The 23,374-nt window shown below is 30.6% G+C and overlaps 1 protein-coding gene across 1 annotated transcript in view; it reads left to right on the forward strand.

Moving 5' to 3' along the window:
• The first annotated feature begins 286 nt into the window (after positions 1-286).
• LOC146537942 (knirps-related protein-like) overlaps positions 287-23,374 on the forward strand; it is a 57,764-nt gene continuing 34,676 nt past the window's right edge. Inside the window, exon 1 of the mRNA XM_085188376.1 lies at positions 287-504. The gene's annotated coding sequence lies outside the window, so the exon portion shown is untranslated. The remainder of the gene's footprint in view (positions 505-23,374) is intronic.

Below are 23,374 nucleotides of genomic sequence, written 5' to 3' on the forward strand. Positions count from 1 at the left end.
ATATTTCGAAATGTAATAAAAGCTTAATCGTAATTTCACGATTAATGGAATCAATATTTTAACGAGAATTAAAAGAAAATCATATCATCACTCAATTGCTATCAAACTGATAAACTAAGCTTATTAATGTGTAAGTTTACATTCAATTAGAATGAGAGAGATATATTTAATATTATATAGGTTAGACAGAGACAAGTGTATAGATAGATGTTACGTTAGACACAGGCCACGCCCACCCAACGATCAACTTCGCGTGACCACCTCTAAAGTTATTCGTGCGCGCGCGCCGAAGAAGCAGCACGTTTACGTATAAATGAACAATGTATAAAATTTACGTGATTTCCCCTGAAAAATGATATAAATTTTTAATTTCTAAATAATATAAGTTTGATATATTTTTTGTTTTATGTATATTATGATAATAACTTGGTTTAAGTGACTGACGTTGTGAAGTGTAATTGTGGAATTTTTGGCTTTTCTTTTTATATACACCAAAGAATTAAGGTAAGTTTTTTTATTTTATTTTGAAGTTTACATATTAATATAAAATTTTCCTAACTTCTTGCTAGTGAAAATCTCTATAATATTCGTTAATATTACGACTACGACTTAATATTTATTGTCATGTTTCGTAGGCCATTAAATTATGAAAATTTCAAAGTTAATAAATAGTATAACATATTATTAAATATATCAATACTAAATTTTATTATAATACAATTAAAAGCGTAATTAAATAATAAAAACTTAAATACTATTTTAAGAAAAAAGTCTGCTTAAGCAATAGCTTCATAAATAAACTTTTAAATTAAATATTAAATAATATAATGGACCACAGATTATAGATAAAGATAATTTTTAAAATTAATTAAAGTAACATAAAAAAATGTTAGACTATTTATATATCTTATTCCTATATAAACCTAAGTTTTATTAAAAATTAAAAATTCTATTTGATAAATATAGATAATGAAATAACTTAAAAACGCGGCGTACATATTTTGAAAACATAATAAAAATATCAAATATTATCAGAAGCGGTGATCTCACCTTTTATAAAAAAAATAACATTTCTAATAATAATAACTATAATTAAACTAATAATTAATAACGTAGTTTATTCTCAAGTTTTATATTAGTTGAACCATCGAGGAATATTTTTAACATCAAAGAAAAATACTTATTTAAAAAGACGTAGCAATATTTGAACGTAACGGAATTTGAACCCGCATCTCCTGGATGGTTTCCAAGAGACGTAGGTTCAAACCCCGCTACGGGGAATACTTCTAAGTTGATTTGTAGGCGGTAGAAAAATGTGCAAGAACTATAGTATAAGATTTTATAGAAGTCATTCCTGTCCCGGCACAGGTAAAAATAAGAAAGTAAATGTCACATTTAAAGGAGGTTCCTAAAATTACACTTGGATCTTTAAATGCTGTTTTTGTTTCTAGAGTAATTTAGATAAGGCTCTCTTTCCGTTTTTTATTACATACTTTATATATTATTAGATAGATTAGATATATTATTTTTTCAATACGAATTAAAACGTTCCCTATAGTAAAAATAATCTGAAAAGTACGAACTGAACCTAAACAATATATACGTGTGTATAAGCTTTTTTTAATTATCACACAATAATAATATCCTAATATTATTAATTTTTATTTAATTTATTTTTATAATTAAAACTAAGCTCTTATTCTAAATAGTTAAAAGACTGAATATAAACCGTTATAAATCATCGCATTACACTTATCCCATGCTATAAGAATAGCCTTATAAAAGACTTAAACGCGTTACTAAATTATTTGTTCAAAAATTCATAAGCGATAATCCTTTAAAATATTTACTTTTGTTCTTTCAACTATCCGTGGCTTAAAACTGCAAGGATTCCTGAAATAGCTTGTTTTAAAGAACTTTAAAAAATCTTTTGTAAATGAAAAAGCGATTAAGTAATATTGAAAATTTTTGAAAGTAATATTTTTTTTTAGTTTCTTTTTTTGTGAAAAAGGAGGCGTCGCGTTTTTTAATTACTACAGCGTTTTTATATAAGAATTATATTTTTTTAATTATTTGAATTTAAATGATTGCAATCATTGAATTAGTACAGTCAGCACTACAATATATTGTATAATAATCTTAAAGATTCTTTGTTTAATTTGTAAATAACTAAAATTTACATAATCATACTTAATGTACAGTATTTTTAATGGACGAAAGGCATACAATTTTATACTTCTATCTCGTCAACGATGTAAAAGATAAAAAAAAGTTTTATAAGTCATTATTAAATTGAAATTCATTTGTATTAGTTACTGTGAGCCTTTTTATGTGTATAATTTTGGGTAGAATTCAAAGTAAAATAAGACAATTTTATTTTTATCGTCAATTCAGAATCTTTTGTAAATTGTAATAAAAACCTGCTAAATGCAAATCAGAATCGCGTCCGAAAGTTTCCGTATATATATATGGCACGGCAAAAAATCACATTTGTGGTCGCTATTGAATATTTATTTTATTCTGTGTTTTTTTGTATTTGTTGTTATAGCGAAACTCAACGCCGCGCATTATATACTTGAACAAAAATACAAATTGAATTTCCGAAAATAATAAAATTAGACTCAATCTTGCTCTTTGACATTTACAATACATAAACATGAACTCCCGACTACTATACAAAATAAAGAAGAACGATTGAGCATTGAAGGTCACTTTAAAATAAATTTATTAAAACATTGACATAACAGCAAGTAGCGACCTATTTAAGAATCAATTGAACAATTCGCCATTATTCTAGTAATATTATTAAAAAACAACGATATTAAACACAATATATCCGTGGGACAACTTCTCACGGGGTTCGACAAAAACACTATGTCATTTATGCTAGGCTTCAACGTTTAATGAACGTGTGGACGAAATACAATGCCGATTGTTGTAAAACAAAATAAAAGATAATGTAGCTACTTGCCTAAATTGGTATAGGAATTATTAGATTTTAAATTATAATTTAAGGACAATATAAGTCGTTTTACGATTTTCCCGCACATAGCAGCGTAAACTGGAGGAATCTTATCTATATTAAGAGAGCCATTGCGTGTTGAGCTTCTATATATTGATACTAATAATAGATAAATTCTTTATCTATTATTAGTGGTTCAATGAATTTAAATCACGGATTATATGGTAAAGTTAATTAGACCTTTTTAAATATGTACATTAGATTAGTGAGTTCAAAACGTAATCTATATTTTAAGCGATTCGTAATTTACGATAATAAGCTGATAATAAGTTAAAAATATATTTTCCTCTTGTCCCTAAAATTTATTTCACAGCCACTTTCTACTTCTAAATATAAACAATTTGTCATTGTCACTTTAGTTCGGTTTCGAAACATTTCGACGACTAATTACCTACAAATTGGTTTGCTCTATTGCTTTAGAACTCTACCGTCGTCACTTCAAACTCGAATATTTAAAGATTAAGTTTGCCTGATAATAAGCGTCACGCCTGTCGATAATAATTTCATCGATCAACTATTATAAAGCACTAATACTGTACTGTACATATTAAAGATAAGTTGTGTTTAAGTTTTCTACTTTTATTCTATCGCAAATTTTAGTTAAAAAGCAGAGTATAGAAGTAAAAATATAACATGGACATGCGTAAATCTCTTGACTGCAAACGTGTCGCTTGTGGGTTGGATTTCTACTCTGGGAAATTAATTATTTTCGTTTCCTCTCTGAAAAAAAAGTGCGGCGTTGAGTTTCTCAACCTACAAAATCTCGAAAATTGAACAAGAGAAAAGAGGTAAGAACAGTATGTCTTAAGATTTTGCCTGTATAGCCGCTATGTACGGGATACAGTACGAACCTAAAGGCTAAATATATAAGTTGTAAAGTTTTTAATCTTAGTCGCTCATTTAAATTTGACTATATTTAACTAGACAAACATTGTTTCGGTCTGATGGAAATATAATTAACTATTTAATCTAACGTCTCATATAATATATATTCGCATTTATTTTTTAGTTTATATGTATATGTTGTTGATAAGATGAAAAAAAAATCTTTTGCATAATAGTAGGGTAGTATTAAAAAGGTTTTTAACCGTCACGGTCTGTCCTATCTTTCAAGTCGGTCTGTATCATGGACTATCTGATGTTAATTGTTTGTAAATTTTCATTTTACTAACGGTAAATAATAATTAATTATCAGTTGTTAATTAAAACGATATTATGCAAGATAACTTTTGTTAACATGTTCAAATTCAGAATACTGCGAAAATATATAGTCTAATTTTATAAAATTTTTCATCGTCTACAGACAGACAAACAAACAAAAATATTTAATATTACATTTTACTGATTAAGATAACAAAAGATGTGTTTAATTTGAAACCTTAAATTAATAACATTGTCCTTTTAATAACACATAATTTTATTAATACTATCGTATAGCTCAACTTATTCTAAGTTATTCTTAAGTAAAATTTAGTCATGTAGTCCATAAAAACCTTAACAAAAATCACTGCTATTTCCTTTATTCAACCTAAAATATATCCCAATCTACAACTAGCTATTCAACACGAGCCTAAATTATATATTTTGTCCCGTGTCATGGGAATCTCCGGAACATTTCTGGTACAATACAACACTGGTACAAAAGTAAGAAATAGGTACGTGGTGGAAATACAACTTCATTTGAAATCGTGCGCGGTCGTGAGCGCTTGCAGAGGTTAAAAGGAACACCCTATAGGACTCGCCTATTTAGGACACTTACATAATATTTTAAAGCCTGTGGCTGATAACATAAATTATTATTCAATTATTACTGTATTTTATTGAATTTGTGAAAGTTGAATCTTAACTTTTGATAAATAAAATAATTATAAGATAGTTTTTTCTAAATACTATTCTTATTCTCTTAACGAAATTTTATATTTATTTATTTAAAAAATTAAAATCCATAAACTGTACCAAAACATCAAGCAACATATTTATTTTCAAATACCTTTTTCTTCTTAAATGTGTAATCAAAGCTCCACTCTTCACATCATATACATAATATATTTGTATAAATGAATAAGTGTCATTGTGAATATCTCCTAAGAATACATGAGCGACATACTTGTTTACGACGAAAGCACTTACATTTTATTGGGACTTCGTGATATCTCCATATATCAACCATAGATGGCATTATAGACGATATTACTTAAATCTAAAATTTGTCTAATGTTCCATATAAGTATAATTTTCGTATAAAACTCTATGAAAGTTACAAAACATAGTGAAATAGATATGATAATTGTTTAGATAATAAAACAATAAGTTAAATGTATCCTATATATTTCTGTTTAACTGGCATGAACAGTAATTTATTACACGAACTCTTGTCAAGCACGTCTTCAACCTGGCTCTATTAGTAGAGTCCGGTCGTAGCGAACAAGTGGAGAACAAATTAAAAATCTGTTCATCAAAAAGTAATGACACTTCAAATATGAATGACATGAGATCTTTAACCGTTGTCATCGCCGACGTATATGCCATTCTCTTTCTACACCTGATTTCGAATCAATAAATAATCTGACAAATACCTATTAATTAAAGCTAGTCGTTAGACAAATGATTGTTTTTTTCAAAAGCACTCACCCCTAAGTAGCGTTAAGGTTTGTATCATTAATTACAATACTTTTAACAGCTATTAATTATAATTAAATTGAATCGAGGTTTTTGATGTGCTTTAAAACACAGGCGCAAGCGGATTAGACTATACTCAACCATTTTGAATCTTCATATAGTAAAAATCAAATTCTATTGTATAGATATTTACATTATTACACACAAAATAAGATTTATTTTTAATTTTAAAATATCTTTCATTTTTCTAGTAGGTAATACTTTAAAAATGCGTGATTCCCATACACCTTTCAAAGATTTATGTAGAAAGTTGAATACCAGCTCGTTAGTTAAAATATATAATTAATATTAATAGACAACAACCTATGTACTGCCCCACACACTACTCGTACGAAGTTTCTATCACACTCACATGACCTCTTGCGTCACTCACCTTTAATTACAGTGTAGCGAAAATTTGATGGCACACAAACAAATTTAAAAATACACCTGAGTAGCAAATAAATACTATAAATCTTCATACTTTCCTCACATTGCCAAGCGCAAAGCATAAACTTGTCAGTGTTTGATATTTAATTTGTCAATGTTAGCGTCGACAGGCTGTGTTATTATTGATTTTTTTAGAAATTCTATTTGGTGATGTGAAAAATGACCTCGGTTGAATGTTTTGTATGAAAGTTATTCTCTTATGAACGTCTTATAATATGTGTAATACTTTTGCTTGGGACTGAACAGTTTTATATACAATATACATTTTTTAAATTAATTTTTACTATATATACAAAACATCGGAAAATTTAAATACTTAAATTCCTGAACGACAATGGTTTTAATTACAACAGTACAATAGTCATAGTAGACCATTATATGCTTAGAATTATTCATTAGTATTGTAATAAATAATTCTAAACATAAAGTAAACAATTTTCATATATTGACTTTAAAATTTAAATAACTGTAAAGTTTTCAATACAAAACCTTTTCCTTTTCGTCATCTTAAATGGAACTTCACGACTATAGGCGCCGTAAAGTCTACGATTGCATAACGTACATTTACACATTACGATTTGTCGTGTCGTGTAAATTGTTCATTTGTTAAATAAATCCCTATTTTAAGGGAAGTATCTGACATCTAGATTCACATTCAGAGAATGATTATACAGTGCAAACTCTTATAACATTGTTTTACTTCTATTAGGATTCTATTCATTTTACTTCTATTAGGATTCGATTCTTAGATCTCTTTCTATTTAACGAACTGTGCACGAATAAGTACACAAAATATTTCAAAATTTTAGTTGTATAAGAAATTGTATGACTAAATAGAAGAAATCAGGTAAATATATATCTTATTACTAGGTAGGATTCCCTCTAGCTCCAATACATAAAGAACAAACATCTAAGCTTAAAATATATACTTAGGCACTTTTTAGTTACACGTCAAACAGGGTCTATTAAAGAAACACAAGTAAAAAAAAATATTTTTTTTATATTTGAAAATCAGTTAAACCTAGATAAGTGTGTGACTCATCACTATATCTAACAAGAAGTATATTTAAACAATATAACATTGATTTATATTATAATTATTAATTCAAATTCAAAAATTATACACTATTTAAACTTAGGAGAAAAAAATCTAAAATCTTTATCATTATGTTAATTTAACGCCCTGAATAGAAGTCAACAGAGTGAAACGTCGCTCCACATACTACGTGCGATAACATCGGTAGGAATATAATTTGCATTATTCAGTTTTGCTATTAAAACGTCGTCATTTAATATAATTTATGGAATTACATTAAATTAAATAATTTTAAGACAATATATCTTCTCAATAGTTAGAAATTAGCATATTAGTAAGTTTTATAATGTCAAAATTAAGGTACATTCACATTAGGTTTGATGTTTGCTATACACTATATAAAAAGATGCAAATTATAGTATGAAAATTTATTGAATTCGTAAAACAAACAGACAAACAGATTAAGATATAAATAATGATGAATCGACGCGGATATAACAAAATTACATAAGAAATATTCTATATAATGAAATTGATTTTCATTGCAAATGTTCTTTAAAGTTCAGAAGATTTTGCAAAAATATTCGATGACGCGACACACGAACACACATATTAACTTATTATGCATACAAATTTGTCTATCTGTCAATGTATGAATTTTATTACTTATCTAAATAAATGCACATATTTTTGGAAGCAGCTTTTGCAGAGAAACTTAGACAGAGTGGCTCGATTTTGCTCCAGAAGCGATCACTGTACCTGTTTTACGTAGACTATACCAAATCATGATTTAGAATATAATAATCATTACCTTCAGTGATATACCGCAATTTCGCTATCGGATTTATAAAAAATATATTAAATTACAAACAAAACCTAAAATATAAACATAAATTTACAAGAAAGACTCAATATAATGTAGAACCATAAATATTCTATACAAACATATATTTTTAAATAAACCTTACTAGGTATATAAATCTTAAGCAATATACATAAAAATATGTAAATCAAGCGATATTTTTTTATATTATCACTGGTGGCATAAAATTTAAATGAGAAAATCGTGTCGCACACGTGTCGTCCGTGTAAAAGGAAGAAACGGAATAAGTAGCAATAACTCGAGTGACATTTACTATAAAATTTCAATTTTACGACTGCGCCATGTCGACCGTCTATGATTGATTTTCACAAATAACAAGTCAACGGTATTGTGCTGTCACTCCCGAGATTGCACTGCACTTCAAAATACCTCCGATATGTTGACGTATGTGGAAGATTGCAACGACGCGTGGCGTAACTAAATTACGTGCGTGAGACTAAATTATAACTTACTTAATGTTAATGAAATTGATACATATCATAAATATTAGTTAAGACATTCGTGGCGCAGCAAAATATCTGACTGACGGCAGCGATTGCAGTTTCGATTTTCACTCTGTAGTATGAATTATTTTCATTTATCCACTCAGGTAAAAGAACATAGCGCCGCGTTGTTCCGAAACTTATTACGGAACATATTGAAAAGTGGGCGGACAGTGGACAACTGAGTTTAACACTAAGTTCCCTCTGTCTATCCTGCTACAGCGGGATACAGCAGATGATGTATCCCACGGCCTGAAGCACGCAAGAAGAAAATATAAAAATATATTCAAACGATATTGTTATAGAGTTTATTCATGCCCGACTAGTCGTTGGTTCAAATAAAATTTCACCCATATATCATTTTAGTCAATTCGGTTGAGGGGATTGAGTACAATTAGTATCTCATAACTCATTTTGAACGGAATGAAAAAGTCTTATTTTAGGGGAAAGATAAAGATGAAGAAGAGAAAGTTTGAGTCAGTTTGAAAGTTAGGAATCATTTTCATAATAAAAGCTTTGTGGCTATTACTGTAATGATCATGTGATACAACTGCTTATGAAATTGGTAACATTTATTTTCGAGTCTTCAAATGAGAATTGAACTCATTTTTCCATTAAAAGCAGATTTTTAACACAGTATTTAAAAAAATAAAAACATTAACCACTGATAATCTGTGAAAAATACAAAACAAGATAATCGGTATAATATGCCGCAATTAACTTTGTTACTGTTTACAGTGAAGAGCGAGGTTTTATTATCGTGTAACTCAAGAACATGCTTATTCCGTTCAAAAAACATGATTTTTTAGAAGAAGAATAATGGTTACTTATTAATCGTTGTAATGTATTTGAAACTAACTTTGCTAATTTTAGAGGTTAAGTTACGAATCCAAATTCGAAAAAATATTATGCACCGACACAGCCTTACTGGATGAATATCTAAGCCGTAAGGCCAAATGCGGCGTTAAGCTCCGCCACTTAATACATTACGTCCTGAATTCTGGCTTAAAATAGATATTTAATCTTCTTTGTTATATACGGGATACTTTACATATGTCTGTTACGCAGTCCAAATCTCATGTGAAAATAGAATACTTCATACATTTTGATTACTCCCTAGTATTAGGAAGAATATTTTAATATCACAATTTCTTATTTTTATGTGTAATATGTAATAATATTGACGCAAAATATGAGATTTATTCTAAAAATACGTACACACTTTCGTAATATGGATAAATCATTTAAAATATCTTAATCCTCTTAACTTAAATTTTATAAAAATAAGATTTTATTACACCTACTTAATATTTCATCAAGGTCGTCGTGCTGCAGTGGTTCAGAAGGAGACTAAGTACGATAGTTCGATCTCTACTCACTCTTTTAAAAATACACATCGCAACGTTGGGTTTCGCTACTCAATATAAAAATACTTAAAAAATAAATTATACTACAAAGTTGATATACCGTCGAAAGTTAGTCTATTACTACTATTGTAGACTAACTAATTATAATCAAATAGCGAGAATCAAATTTACTACCACAACAGAACTGTAGAAATACAGTAAATAACCAAACAAATGAGGCATTTTACAATTTTATTTAGACATGCTTCAACGTCACGGCGGCGGCGCGCGCGTAACACCCGTAGTTAATTACAAGATCAAGGTTAAATTATAAGTTATGAACGGCAGCGATTTAATAAAAGCATCTATTAAGAACAAAAAAGTTATGGTATTTTTCTTTGTAAAATATCAGGAACTTATTATTTACTTAACTGGAAGATACCATTCTAATTTAAATATTGTGCTTAGTTTACCTATGGGCACTAATGTTATAATATATGTGTCTATGTTCATTTCTATGTAAATGTAGAGTTGAAACCACTCTTGGAAATATGAATATTTTTATTTACATTTTGAACCTTAAAAATATGGAATATTAAAGAGTAAATCTAAATATTCCATTCCATTTTCACATTTTTCAAAAATGTATTGTATATGTATGACGATATAAAAAACTATAAAATAATAAAAAAGATACATATATACTAAAAAACAAGGGTATATGACAGTTTAACTAAATATACGTAGGTTTAGGAATGTAGGGGCAGCTCTAAGAGAGGATGGCTCGAAATTTCCACAGGAGCAAGATTTTTAATTTTAGGTCTTAAAATATACGCAACAATATAAAATGAAATTACCTTAACACGTAACTAGCGTATACCTCATCACTTGAGCTCCAGACCAAATGTCATGGGAACTAGAGCGCGAACTTTTTCACTCTTATCCGTAAACGTAATACGTTGTTGCCACTGTTTACATTATATTACACTTACGAGTATGTACTTAGCTATGCATCAGTTTTGCTTATGTGCCGAAAGTCCAAGGTTCCATTTCTGAGTTAATAAATATTTAAATGGATTTTCAATTGATTATTTTTGATTGTTAAGTATAATTATTTTATAATATTTTTTATTTTATAATATTTTTTATTTTATAATATTTTATCACGCTGTATGCCGCACATAGCTGGGTAGGCAGAGGGGATCCCGGAACCTAGTGTTAAGACATTCCACTCCATTCCCCATTAACATACTTCCATTCTCCACTTTCTGCCAAATTGTTAGTTGTATTGCATGTTGATTGCCAGAACTCAACACTTTGCCTTGTCATCAGAGCGAGGACTTGAAAATATTAAATATTTCATTCCCCGAAATGAGAATCGAACAGAAATCCGTCGCGTTTACAAACCTGCACCTCGACACACTACGGGCGGACTATAGCTATTAGCCAATATTTGTGTTACGCAGTATAAAAAGCTTGTTTGATCGATGTATTTCTGACTGTTACCACACTAATAATGTTATTTAAACTTTGTTAAAGTGTACGTTTGCTTTCGATTACCTCATTATGTGTTTAAAGTTAAATCTTTTAGCGATTGGGTGAGATTCCATTTTTTTGCGTAATTTCATTTATTAACCAGAAATTGTTATTTGTCTATTCTATTGTTATTCTTATGCGATTCAAAGGGATAGTTTTGAGTAAAATATAACTTTCAAATTTACACACACAAGTATATGTAGATATGAAGCCATTGACGTGGCGTAGGCACAAGCGAGATTCTGTAAACGCTACAGGTTGTGAGTTCGATTCCCAATTAGAGGAATGAAATATTGAATATTTTTATTTCCTCTGATAATGAGGCAAAAGCGCGGCGTTAACTCAATACGCATAGCCTGCAAAGTTCTGCGGAAAATGGAAAATGGAAGGATATTCATGGAAAAACTAAATTGTACATCTATCATCACGCCAATCTATTAGTTTTTTTTAACAAATACTTTTTGAAAATAATATAAAATTGTTAATTATTTTCAAAAACCCCAACCCACGGTGTCTATTCACAATATGTGTGGCCGTAACAGTTAGAGCATCGAAACATACTAATTATAGTATTAGGGAGACGTTGAAACCACTTAGCGGGCACCAGGTGAGAAATATTCGATAGAATAATTAAATTCAACTGAGTTTATACCATGGATCTATCAATTAGATACTTTGTTAGCTCATATTTGCTGGTTGGTAAGTGTAAATCTAATTAACGGTGGTTAAAAAGATGTTAGAAAATACATTTTTGTATTTACCTTAAACAAATAGACCACTAGGAATTTAAATATATAACGTCTTTCAACATATTTCTATAAATGATTTTTTTACTGTTTACGAATAGTATATAAACTTTAAAATTCTATGGGTCTAATAAATAATAAATACTTAGATGTACTTTAAAAAATGACCCAAAATTGGAATCGAAGTTGTAACTACCACATGTGCAGCCAGGCACTTGCCAGCTACGCACCAAAGGCAACAAAAAAAATCATTAAATAGAAAAAACCGTGAAGCACAAGAACACTTACTTCTAAGCAATTTGACCCTTCAAAAGCGAATAGCGTGATAATATCGCGTGTACACACTGCATAAAAAATTCAACCGTAAAATTTTTATATACATATACTGTAATTATTTTTATATATTGATTACTTTAATTCGATGTCTCAATAGCTTTATTGATATAAATATGGATTTCAAAAGTTTGTTTTAAACTCCACTATCGATATTTATAATGGTAAAGTTGCGTAAAAATTAATTACTTTTATTGTGAAAGATTATTTTAATTAATCAATTTGCTTGGAGATCTTGCTTAAATATAGTTTTGCGAGCTACTTCCAATTAAATACAGATTAAGTTTTTTTTTTGAGAAAGGCAGAGAGTACTGAATATTAAGATTAGTCTGACACAAGACTGTTTCACCACTCTACACGCAATGTTTCGAAATTCGGGCAGTGAGTCGAATGGAGTGTCTTAACACTGGGTTCTTTTCGTCTACCATGACATATTGAGGATGCAGCGTGAAACTAAAAAAGTATACATTTAAATGCTAACCGTACAAGATCGAACCACTAGTAAATCGATGACCTTTCACAACATAGCAAGTATAATGAAACCTAATAATTAAGAAACAAAATACATATTTACACAGCGTGTTTTATCAGAACATTTATCAAGAAACAATAACCGCCTCGATGCTGTGTGAAATTTTAATTCATATCACACTATGGAGATGGGAGATCATTTTTTATGGCTTTTGTTTTGTTAGATAAGCTGTTATCTCGAGTACATTGAGACGATCGTATTAGCCGGGTATATATCATATTTTTAGATTATACATGGATGGTTAATGTGGATATTGATTTAAAAGTTTATAATGTTTTTATTTCGTTAATTAGACAAAAAAAATGGCTCTTACTAGACTACTAGACATAAAAGGTCAAATATAATGTGTGTTATACACAGACATAACAAAACTATAGATATCATAAAAGTATTGTATCATTTAAAATTTGGTTAAATTAAAATTACTGACTAGCCAATTTAAAGGCTTATAATATTATCACTGTATGTTGTTTTGTACATGTTAATTCATATAAACAGCAGTAAAAGCTTACTTATTTATTATTCAATATAAGGAAAAGTCAAAAGCTAGAACTAGTACACGATATCTAGAATATCAAATAAGGAATTCAATAGAAAACGTAAGGGGGTATGTAAATATCGTTATGGAAGACGTGTAGCCCGACCTGCCCGGGCATTTGTTAGCTTGTTTAGTTTTTGATTGATCTTGAATCACATTTTCGTAGACGTGAAAAGGCATCGCAATACAAAAATATACATACAAATATGTATGGGGTATATGCTATATAACAGTAACTCGAAGTCGTCCAGTTTATGTTTTACCTTTACGCAGTATTCTACACATAGCAGGGCAGAGGTACCATGTGGATTTTGTGGATTGTTAATGTCTCTCCGTTCCTCTGTTCCGTTTGCCTCGTTACCAGAGCGAGAAAATAAAAATATTAAGTATTTCACTCCCCACGAGTGGACAACCGAACGAATCAAACTCACAACCGTAGCGTATACGGTTTGTGCCCATCTATTTATATTTATATTTATATATATATACTAGTGGACCCGGACGCGGCTACACCTGCTTGAACTATAAGAGTATTTATTAAATATATTTATGAAATTATTGGATGAATATCAAAATATAAGTTCATTTTGGGTGACGTTTTCTTAAAACAACAAACAAACTTTGCAAACCGTTCCTTAGCAACGGCGGTTGTTATTAACATGGCAGAATAAATTGCATGTCGAATTAGAAAGTATTTAAATTTATTAGTACATATGTGTAATGTAATGTTATATAGCCTACTAGTGGGCCCGGACGCGGCTACGCCCGCGAAAATATAAGCCTAAATAATTAAAATAAGTTAAAAAATAATAATAAGTAGAGATTTATTATTAGAAAAAATATCTGAGTAACCAAAATGAACAAACAAAAGAAGTAAAAGTAACTAAAGGAAATTCTTAGTATTAGAAAAAGTATAAAGTTGCTTGTCAAATTAATTATTGTAATTTATTGGTATATATCGAAAATATTACAAATATGAGAAAAAAAATTATCCTATGTTCATCCCGGGACCCTCAAGTATCTCTATATGAGTATTTTATCACAATTAAATTAGCGGTTTGGCCCTGATTGCGTAAAAGACAGACAGACAGACAGAGTTACTTTCGAATTTATAATATAGGTATGGATATTTATTTATTACAAGTTTAAAATGAAATACATATATCTCTATCAAAAAAATATTCAAATAAATCTTTTAAATATCGTTTATATAGACTAAACAAACATACATAAATTCAGATATATATTATTATGTATTTTATATACCGTAAATAACTTTCGATTGCAATGTGCACAATAAATTATATGTGTTTATTGTCACTCTCACTGCGAGCCCGTTTTACAAAGTTTACTTGAAAAATAAACGTTACGTGAATACCAAATAAAAGTGTCAAAGTGCAAACTGAAATTTTGCAACATGGAGGTTGCTTATGATTCTAATAATAGCTTCACGCTATATCTCGCACAGCAGGATAGGCAGAGAGAACCGGAACGTGGGAACGAAGGGAGTGTTAAAACACTCCGTCCCCCACGCACCGCCTGTTGTCTAGACCTTGAATATTGTATGGTGTAACTAAACACTGCGCTTTTTCTATTTACCACAGCGAGGAATTTCATAACGCCCAGATGACAGGTTGGGAACGTCATTTAAATGTAATTTAAAATCGTATCTTGATACGGAGAGTTAAAAAGCTACAAGGTTCCATCATGGCACATCACTAGTTAGTAATATCCACAATACATTTACAAGTTTCAAAGCCCATCTCTATCCGGTTCGTAGGAAAGGGCCGTGCGGGTGTGCTCGTAGATCTGGCTCACGTAAAAGTAGTCGCTAACACAATCGTTCCGGAACAACATTATGTGTAGCGCTAAATGTTTTCAATGCGTTTACCATGATTTTTGAAATTGTATGGATATTAATTGACAATGTCTTGGTTTACATAAATTTTGTACATCTTTTACTCTCCATTTTTGCTTTACTACTTTCTTAGCTGCGGTTATATAATTTTTTTTTTGTTCCTGAGATTGTTCTCGCAACACGACAAACTCTTCAGCTTTTTAATATTAGTGTAGATTTCAGAGAAAATAATGAAGAAAACACTCTATGATAAAAAAGAGAAAGGATTCTTATCTACCATATCAGTACAAAATGATTTTTTAATAAGGATAAATCGTGAAATAGATAATATTTACTTTGGAATTGTGGTCTACCATACAATTAGCATATAAGCTTACCTAACATTAACACAATCACGTAATTTTTCATACATCAATACTAATAAGACCTGATATAAAAATGTTGAGGCAGTCGCGGCGCAGTGGCACAAGCGTATGACCGTAAACGTGACGGCTGTGGGTTCGATTCACACTCGGGGAAACGAATTATAATTAATTAACATTTTCATTTCTTCGATTCCGTTATTTAACATGCAATGCCTCAAAAATTAGGTAGAAAGTGGGAAACGGGTGTCTTAACAATAGCTTCCTTCTACCTACCTTGCTATATGCAGTATACAACGTAAATCTGGAAAAAAATATATACAAAAGAATATTTATTTTAGTAAATCAAAAGCAAACAAAAGTCTTAACAAAAATTCAAAAACACAAAAAACCTTACGAATAATAGCAGGAGATCAACATATTTTTTACGAAATACAATATTATCGCGGACTTTAATTGAGTGTGAACAATTTGATTACAAAACCCAGCTCTTCCAATTACCTACATTTAAATATGAACTAAATACAATTTAAACTATTTTTAACAAAAAAATATAATCGATTTTATAACTTTAATAATATAATTAAGAAACATAAAAATTTGGGATTCACAATATTCTTTTGTATTTTTTTTCTTTTTGTTACATTTGATTGAAGATAATTGCAGATGTGTTTAATATGAATCTTGTTTTTACCTACTCACTTGAGATGATTCCATTTATTTATATTCTATTAAAATTAGTAATTGGAAAAATTATAAGTACTAATATGTATTACATAATATTGATATAAAAAATTCACCATAGTGGTGGATGGTTTATACAAAAGTGGCAAAAGACATATTATAATCTAAATTAGCTTTCAGGCTAGCTAGCTTTATGCTGTGCAAATACGACGGTTGGCAGAGGGAAACGAATGTTAAGACATCTCCCCTTCCTCAAATTTTACCTAATTTTCGAGAAATTGTGCGTTAAGTGGTAGAACTCCACGTCACGCCAGAGCTATGAAATGAACATAATTCATTCCCCCGAGTAAGAATCGAACCCACAGTTGGCCTAAACGTATATAATTAAATATAATACAAAAATATGAATTTCATATATTGCACATTTATCCATAAACATGTATGAGTAATGGCCAGCCCACAGTGAGTGTGGCGTGTGGCGACCAACAAAAGACGCTAATAAGTCCGCTATCAATACGACGTGCTAATTTAGAAACGCGACTTTCCCCGCTCGCGATTGTTAACGGCGAGAACCAAAAATAAATAAAAGTATTTTATTTTTATAATAGTGCTAAAATAAGTGATGCACTAGATATGGTGAAGAGAAATTATACTTATACGTACACTTTGTATAGATTTTATCTGAATTCGTAAGGTTCTTTTATTTATTTTTTTTTATGGAAAAGGACAAAGTAAACGAGCCTGTTTGTCTTATTTAGATTACTTAACGTGCTTAGTTACAAATATTGTTTTATATCATTTCTTAGTGGAATGTAACTAGGTTTCGTACCTAACCTTAGGTTTCGTCTATCTCAAACTACTTTTAAAAACCTATAGAAAACAAAATTTCGTCTTTTTTTGTCGGAAAATAAACATATTGTTTAATTTTTAATAACTTATTCCCCTCAACGGGAATCAAACACACAACATTTACGATACAGTCCCACTGCGCCACGACGGTGCCAACTAAACAAACTAAAAAAAATAATCCTTCACACCGGAAACAAAACTGGTATTCCAAGAAAGGTTTTAATCTGCCTACTTAGTGAAGTCAAATGGGTGTCATAAATCAATTGACAAACAAACACACATCCCTTCTTAACAATAACGGTAACCGCATACTAATTTCAACAAAGCGACAAATTATTATATTTTGACGACTTAATTATGAATGAGATGGTTAAACCCTTTTCTAGGAGTGAATTTGCATTTCTTTACTTCTAAGTTACTGATATTCTTTTGTCATCTAATCACATTTAAGAAGATTATGCAGAGTTTTTCCATAACATGTCTGTTTTAGGGTTACGTATATTAAAACTAAACTGTTTTAATTATTATGTCAAATATAGAACATATTAAATGTTACATAAGTAACGTGAAATGTACTCGTAAATATTTTTGAGGAGGCCATCGAGACGCAAGGGCATAAATTATTTGATTCCCACTCGGGGGAACGAATTGCGGGATACGACGTGAAGCAAAAAATTATGCCCGAAATGACTCATAAAAAAAATCATATATTAAAATAAAATAAAATTAAATAAGATAAATATATACAAATTTGTATAGAACCTCCAAAGTTGCAAAATTAAAACTCACCCTTGTCCCTTTTTGTTGACAGAGTAGCATTTCCCAGCGGACTACAAACAGTAAGTCGAATGGGCTTACGTTTCTAAAAACAATCTTTTTGTCTTTTTTTTTGTGTTTCCTTTTATCAATAAAAATGTTGTTACTAAATTTAAGCATAACAGTAAGAAATACTTTTTTTACTTAATCTATAATGTTTTTGTTTATCTTTCAGGTATGTCTGGCACATTATATACTGTAGATACGCAGTCATCGATTAAAATAGGTTAGTGAAATTAGAATTAAATAAGAAGACAGACTGCCGAGTTTAATTCCGCTACTAATTATCTCTCACTCACTCTTAATTTATTTCTGCCTAAACTGATATATACAGGATACAGCATGTAGCTAATATAAAAATATTATTTCCAACTCAAGGCGTATATTTAGGAACCAACCAATATGAAAAAGTGGAAAATTTAGAACGGATTGACTACATTACCTTCACTCTGCCTATGAAATAGATAAAAAAAATCAATCATTTTTCAATAATAATCCTACGAACTACTAAGCACGAATATATATAAACCTATAAACTCTAAAGAACACGAGCTCGGGTCGAGGTCTCGGTACAAAGAATTACACCTTATTGTTTCACCTCCGCGTTCCTCTGCATATTGTTCACTTGTACCAAAATTGATTTTAAATTATAACTAGATTTGCCCCGGGGCGTTGTAAGTATGGAATTTCCTTAATAACTCTACATGTATATTACAAAGAGAATATTATTAATTCATTTGTGTATTTGGTACCCACTCGAGATAATGAATTATTTTCATTTCGTCGAATGAAAAACAATGTCTCTAAATTTGAGCAGACAGTGGACAATGGAAAAATTAACTTTAGGTTCCCTCAGGCTACCCTGTGACTGGAGGAAAAACTTGTGACTTGACGTGAGAAAAAATCTTTAAACATCGTTACATACTCGTAGTAGGAAACACTTTAATAATATTATGGCTTTGTACTTATTAATAAGATCTGCCTTATATGAAAAGGGGTAGTGAGTTCAAGAAAGGATTGCAATTACCTATTGCTAACAAAACTTACTCTATCCCAACTTATAAAATATAACATAATGGGTGTACACGTAACAACACTCACAGTTTAAGGTACGTGTCGATTTCGCTTCACACTTCGTTATTAGATCGTAAAATGATATCGATTTTACACCATTCGATTATCCATAAAACATTGATACAAATTGTGGAGACGGTTAAGGGTCACTACGAATATATTCCATTCGAGTGTAAAATATGTGCCATTAAAGTAAACAAGTTTGCTTTTTTGTACAAATAAATTATAGTTTATTGATTTTACTTATATAGATACTAATCGTTTTTTGTGTAGCTTCACTTCAAAGGAATTCTAGTGATATGACACACTTCGTTCCTTACTTCTAATTTGTTGGCTTGAAATCGCTCTCACACAGAGTCTGTTTTTAAACGTGATGGTTATAGGTTCGATGTCCTCACGATGAATGATACCCAAAGGGTAAAACGAAACTCTATTACTAAGACTTTGCTTCTACCACCAGGCTGTCAGACTGTCTGTCCGCTATATATCCCTGGATACAGCGTGACACTGAAAAAAATCAATATCTCCTTGTAACTCTGAGGAACTAAAAAAACAAAATAGCGCCAAGAAACAATCTAAAAGTCAAAGTTAAAATATAACGTGCGAACATAGAAAGTAATCTTATTACAAATATATATTATTAAACCAATATATCATATCAGGCATTGCAAAATCTGTAATCGTTTGATTTCAACACGTAATAAAGAAATTCTTAATGCATTTGAATAATATTTTGAACTTTATTACTTTGAAAATAAAGACGTCGATCGAAATTGCAGGTGATTTTTAGAAATTAAGCTATATCATTGGATAGCCCGGCGCCTGGGGCTATCTTCTGTCTCTATCGTTCATTTGATTTATTAATACGCCTGTCTCTTTCCCTCGCCTTTCGCGTTGTCATTTTTGAGAATTGAACTTTAACCCGCCGTAATGGCAAATGAAACAAGGCATAACTCAGGTCGTCTACATCGAGAGAGTGACCTAACTTGTGTGAACTGTCGCTTCTTTAACGCTTTGCTACATGGGGAATGGTTTTGTTTTAGTAATTGCATAATTATTATTAAATATAAATAAAATAAAAATATAAATTACTGTAGTTTACAAGAATCATAGGTGTCATCTTGTATTTATCATATTTGCTTCATTTTCAACTTTCCGTTCAAAAATTATATATTTTTTTCTAAAATAAATACTGTAAGAGGCCGTCGTGATCCAGTGACACAGAGAATAACTGTAAACGTTGTGGGTTCGATTCTCACTCAATAGTGTTGAGTTCCACTACTAATCGTACAATGATCGTGAACGTAATATTTACACTAGGTTTCTCCGCTTACTACAATTTTTGGGTGAAGCTAAAATATAAACACAGACAGAGAGAGACAACAGGAAGTCGAAAAGGTTTCATACATAATTTGTAGAGCAATCACAAACAAAATTAGGCTCAACAACGTGAAATTATAACGCTTTATCGCCATACAAATGATACAGTTAGTCATAACAATAGACGCCGTGGGCATCGCAGTGGGCGAAGTTGATATCGTTTTAGCGCTTTTATTAATTATATATGCAAGTTACCTATATAATATTTATGTAAAGTAGTTTTTTTATCCCGTATGGCACCCTGTCATTACTTGCCTACAGGCAGAGATAACCTTGTATTGAGACACTATGTCCCCCATTCACTACTCAATTTTCGACAAAAAACAAATTGACATATTTCTATACGTTGAAGCGATTAAATAAAAATATAGATATGTCAAGGGTTAAAAGTTTAATTAATCTATGTAAGACATAAAATAATATAAATAGATAAGTCTAATTACATAAGAAAGCTGTATGTGGGCAATTCTGAGTTCCCACGATGCCGCGCCCACGCCGTCGCAACCTAGCTGATCCTAGCTTGTTCCATAGTTGTTATAAAATAATTATAATAATATATATATATATATATATAAGATCATATTGATAATAATCACAACATTTTTATTTTTATACTTTTAGCCTTAAATGAAAATAATTGAAATATACGAATAATACTTTAAAAATGTAAAAAAATTGAAATACATTTGTTTTCAGCTCCACATTGCATCTCGTATATATCAGAGTATATAAGACAGAGCCTGGGAACCTAGTAATTTAAATATAATAATGTCCCTAAATTGGCATAAAAATCGCAATTATCGAGCACAACTCTTCATATCTTCATGCCTTATCTGTAATGATATGGAGAAATCGATACATAACATAGCCTTACATTGTACAGTGACGCGAACGTTAGGTAACAATCCCTTACTGGTCTCTAAGGTAAAAGTATCATCATCTGCCTAAGTTATCTTTATGAGGCGCAGTTAAAACATTCTAATAGATACAAAATTATTTTTGCAATGTGTTTCATAATTTTGTTTGGGCATTACAAGATGTAACGAACATGTGTAAAAAAAATAGTTTGTTACGAATATTTTATTATTGAGACCGTTTTGGCACAGGTGCCACTTCGTCCCAGGTTCCCTGTGTCTTCACTATATTCATCAACTAAATTACGAGCTGCACTTTAAATCAGAGATAAGTCTTTCTTTTCTCGTCTAAGCTATCTGCTACGTTGGGAACCAAATGCCAAACAATACCCATAACATTGAGGAAACATATATATTATAAATATGATAATATTTGTCAAGGTGACGTTCGAAATGTTAATTAAGCTTCACGCAGGAAATGTCCACGTCTGTACAATATACATACTTAGCAGCACAACACAATTGTACTCCACTAAACGAAACATTCAAACGTATCTATTCATTAACGAAAAATTGAAATTCATAACACGTTAAAACTATAATTTTATATATTCAAAACATTAAGTAATAAAATCATGCATTCATAATTTGTATCCGGCTCGAAGGACCAATGGCCAGAAAGAAGGCAAGGAAGACCGCAGTGATCGAGACGCGGTGATACCAAACAACAGTTATTTAAGTCAAAGAAGGCTAAGTAGTTGCAGAAGTCTCAATTACATTAGATTCCCATACGGCATACGCTAGGCGCGTCATTACGGGGGCACGAAGCGCTCGGAGCGTTCTCGGTACGTTACGCCTCGGACGACTTTTTGGAATACGGTGTTGTATGTTTGTCTGTCTCACGGAATTGGTTTGTTGCTATCAAAATTGCACTACGAGCTGTGTTTTTAAAACCTGAGTTAGTAAATTAGTGGTACACAATGTTCTCCATTGAGATATTCCCGTTCACCACTTTCCACCGAATTATTGAGGTGAGATGTTGAGTACGGAATTCAATGTCACGCTTTGCCTTGTTACCAGAATGAAAAAATGAAAATATTAAATATTTTTACCCCGATTGGAAATGGAAGCCAAAATCATCATCATGCTTGCGCTCCTGCGCCACAACAACACTCTATTTTCATACTATTTAACTAGTTTTTGTTGTTATATTTATAAACGGAAACATTACACCTTTATTTATATAACATATTTGTTTTATATTACCATAACGACTTGGAGCTGGACGTTCATACATAATATGGTGCACACAACCGACTGGTTTGCTATTTCTTTCCTATTCAACTCGAGCATAATTAACTAAGAATATTTGTTGTCATATGACCCCCGTCTCAGTACATTCGGTATGTTAATAGAAGTACGAAAGAGCAGGCCTATAACACTAGCGCAAGATCACATCAGGACATAAATACCTCATATTATTTGATCTCCTGACGATCTCACGCCAACATCGGTTTTACTGATCACTATCAACATATTTCATTTTATAGTAAAGACAACTTGCGCACAGTAAGAAGTCCAATACGCTACTTAAATGATACTTAAAATGAACAAGTTATTAGATATTACACATCTAAATTTAGTTTTAAATGTTTGGGCTGGCTTGAAACAAAGAATATGGGGTTGTGTGTTGTAAATCTTAGAGAGCTATTAGTGAGATTTGGAGATGCTATCGAACATGTCCAACTGGGAGGGAACAAAATGCGACCCGCGATTCTTTGAAGCGTACAAAGGTTCGTGGGGAGACTTGGATACATTTTGAAGCTTATTTTTTCATAAGTTAAGCTTAGTTTTGGTGAAAACGGTCAAGTCGCCCGCTGAGAGCGTTAGCATAGCGATACAAATACGAGAAATAAAGTATCAATATTCAAAATA

Source organism: Heliconius melpomene, chromosome 7 (genome assembly GCF_056956725.1).
Source record: "Heliconius melpomene rosina isolate 202511_hmr_F chromosome 7, ASM5695672v1, whole genome shotgun sequence".
In the NCBI taxonomy this organism is placed as follows: Eukaryota; Metazoa; Arthropoda; class Insecta; order Lepidoptera; family Nymphalidae; genus Heliconius; species Heliconius melpomene.